The sequence below is a fragment of the Salmo salar genome, unplaced genomic scaffold, assembly GCF_965601325.2.
Source record: "Salmo salar unplaced genomic scaffold, fSalSal1 ptg000245l, whole genome shotgun sequence".
NCBI lineage: Eukaryota > Metazoa > Chordata > Actinopteri > Salmoniformes > Salmonidae > Salmo > Salmo salar.
Genome location: NW_027675337.1, coordinates 194,601 through 198,151, shown reverse-complemented (window position 1 = coordinate 198,151; position 3,551 = coordinate 194,601). Strand labels below are relative to the sequence as shown.

The window sequence follows — 3,551 nt, the reverse complement described above, 5'->3', positions numbered from 1 at the left end:
TTCAGGCTGTTCTGGAGTCAAAGGCAGGTCCGATTGGGTGCACCTAGTACACGGAGTATACAAAACAAAGAATACCTGTTCTCTTTCCATGACATAGACTGACCAGGTGAATCCAGGAGAAAGCTGTGATCCCTTAAATCCACTTCAATCAGTGTAGATCAGAGCTGACCAACCCTCTTCCTGGAGATCTACTGTTCTGTAGGGTTCATTCCAACCCTCTTCCTGGAGATCTACTGTTCTGTCGGGTTCATTCCAACCCTCTTCCTGGAGATCTACTGTTCTGTCGGGTTCATTCCAACCCTCATCCTGGAGATCTACTGTTCTGTCGGGTTCATTCCAACCCTCTTCCTGGAGATCTACTGTTCTGTAGGGTTCATTCCAACCCTCATCCTGGAGATCTACTGTTCTGACGGGTTCATTCCAACCCTCTTCCTGGAGATCTACTGTTCTGTCGGGTTCATTCCAACCCTCTTCCTGGAGATCTACTGTTCTGTAGGGTTCATTCCAACCCTCTTCCTGGAGATCTACTGTTCTGTCGGGTTCATTCCAACCCTCTTCCTGGAGATCTACTGTTCTGTAGGGTTCATTCCAACCCTCTACCTGGAGATCTACTGTTCTGTACGGGTTCATTCCAACCCTCTTCCTGGAGATCTACTGTTCTGTAGGGTTCATTCCAACCCTCTACCTGGAGATCTACTGTTCTGTAGGGTTCATTCCAACCCTCTTCCTGGAGATCTACTGTTCTGTCGGGTTCATTCCAACCCTCTTCCTGGAGATCTACTGTTCTGTCGGGTTCATTCCAACCCTCATCCTGGAGATCTACTGTTCTGTCGGGTTCATTCCAACCCTCTTCCTGGAGATCTACTGTTCTGTCGGGTTCATTCCAACCCTAATTTAGCGTATCTGATTCGGCTAGATAAGGTCTTGTTGAGCAGCTAATAAGTAGAATCAAGTGTGTTAAATTAGGGTCGGACTGAAAACCCACAGGACGGTAGATCTCCAGGAAGAAGGTAGATGAAGGGGTGGAGACCGGTTCAAGAATAATTTTTAAGCCTTGAGATAATTCAGACATGGATTGTGTGTGTGTGTGTGTGTGCCATTCAGAGGATTAATGGGCACGACAATTACTAAGTGCCTTTGAACAGGGTATTGTAGTAGGTGCCAGGCGCACCGGTTTGTGTCAAGAACTGCAACGCTGCTGGGGGTTTTCACACTTCAGTTTCCTGTGTGTATCAAGATTGGTCCACCACCCGAAGGACATCCGGCTAACTTGACACAATTGTGGGGAAGCATTTAAGTCAACATGTGGAATGCTGTCGACACCTTGTGTGAGTGTGTGTGTGTGAGGGGGAGGTTGTTGTTAATGTTTGGTATATTCAGTCTATAACAGGACGACTCCAGACGCGAGTGATTCAGAGAGAACAGTAGTTCCAACCAATAGCCTTGTTTCCTAAAGGAAATACAGTGTTTTGTTTGTGTGAACCAGCCAACCTGGACTGTTTGCAGTATGAAGACCCCCTTCATTACACACTCTGGATTAGTCACGGGACCGATAGATTGGGTCACGGAGTTGCCAGATTTGTGATTTCTTACCAAAAGGTGTGAGGAGGGAAAAAAAAAAAAAAAAAAAATGGAGAGCTAAAATAATTCAGATCGGACAACATAAAAAAAAAAATATACTTTTAAATTATCTTTTTAATTCCACATACATGAAATAACATTTCCCTCCAGATAAACAGTTATGCTTGGGTGTTTTGTATGAAAATTCCAAAAAGGACATGGACAAAGACAGACAGACAGCCAGCCAGACAGCCAGACAGACAGCCAGCCAGCCAGACAGACAGCCAGCCCAAAACCAACCACCTCCCCTTTCTCCCCGTTAACTAGTTCTTAACCACAAGTATCAAAATAAAACATTAAATGAAAATAAAAAAACCTTTTAACTGGAAGAGAGAAAAAGCCAAAAAACTAGATAAGTACATGGGGAAATTCTTCCTGCTCTGCTGGTTTAAAACAGTCCAAGTATTAGGAGTGTCCTTTGTTCTAGACTTCCCCCCCCCCCCATACCTCCTAATTGACACAGAAATACAAATGACGTTAGCAGGTCAGTCAAACTGAAGAATAAGAAGCTGGTGCAGTCTAGTGACAGTTTATGGAATGTAACATTTCTATCCAAGGTTTCCTCTCAAACAGAACCCTATCCCCCCCCCCCCTATATATAGTGCACAGGTGTTAGGCCACGGCCCATAGGGTCCTGGTCTAAAAGTAGTGTACTATATAGGGAATTAGGGTGCTATTTAGGGAGCAAACACAACAACCCCACCAAAAATCGATAAGACGCCTCAGGACGATCACCTAATGCTCCTGCCGCCAGTCGCCTGGCTACAGACTAAAACCGCTCGCTGCTGCCTCCTCCAATCAGGAGAGACTGATGTCGAACCACAAAATGAATCAAGCAATGTTGTCAAGCACAAGATCATTACCCTGAACACAGGTGGTGAGTCGACCAGGCCAATTCACTACCCTGAACACAGGTGGTGAGTCGACCAGGCCAATTCACTACCTGAACACAGGTGGTGAGTCGACCAGGCCAATTCACTACCTGAACACAGGTGGTGAGTCGACCAGGCCAATTCACTACCTGAACGACAGGTGGTGAGTCGACCAGGCCAATTCACTACCTGAACACAGGTGGTGAGTCGACCAGGCCAATTCACTACCTGAACACAGGTGGTGAGTCGACCAGGCCAATTCACTACCTGAACACAGGTGGTGAGTCGACCAGGCCAATTCACTACCTGAACACAGGTGGTGAGTCGACCAGGCCAATTCACTACCTGAACGACAGGTGGTGAGTCGACCAGGCCAATTCACTACCTGAACACAGGTGGTGAGTCGACCAGGCCAATTCACTACCTGAAGACAGGTGGTGAGTCGACCAGGCCAATTCACTACCTGAACACAGGTGGTGAGTCGACCAGGTTAATATTCCCAACCTGAACACAGGTGGTGAGTCGACCAGGTTAATTCACTACCTGAACACAGGTGGTGAGTCGACCAGGCCAATTCACTACCTGAACACAGGTGGTGAGTCGACCAGGTTAATTCACTACCTGAACACAGGTGGTGAGTCGACCAGGTTAATTCACTACCTGAACACAGGTGGTGAGTCGACCAGGTTAATATTCCCAACCTGAACACAGGTGGTGAGTCGACCAGGTTAATTCACTACCTGAACACAGGTGGTGAGTCGACCAGGTTAATATTCCCAACCTGAACACAGGTGGTGAGTCGACCAGGTTAATTCACTACCTGAACACAGGTGGTGAGTCGACCAGGTTAATTCACAACCTGAACTTGCCACATTGCCTGAGTTAAGAGCTTCCCCCCCCCCACCCTTCAACATGCATGTAAGACCCTATTCATCGCCCACAAATAATTATACACTCAGTAGACAAGTCCCTCACCTCAACCTACCATACTGTACGTCCCCACCAAACCCCTCCCACAACCCTCACCTCAACCTACCATACTGTACGTCCCCACCAAAC

General features: G+C 47.1%; 1 long non-coding RNA gene across 1 annotated transcript; it reads left to right on the top strand.

The window, feature by feature from the left end:
- Positions 1-3,086: 3,086 nt before the first annotated feature.
- Positions 3,087-3,300, top strand: LOC145867216 (uncharacterized). Its single transcript, XR_014383265.1, has 2 exons — positions 3,087-3,219; positions 3,259-3,300. It is a non-coding gene; the product is annotated as an uncharacterized LOC145867216 (long non-coding RNA).
- The last annotated feature ends 251 nt before the right edge of the window (positions 3,301-3,551 follow it).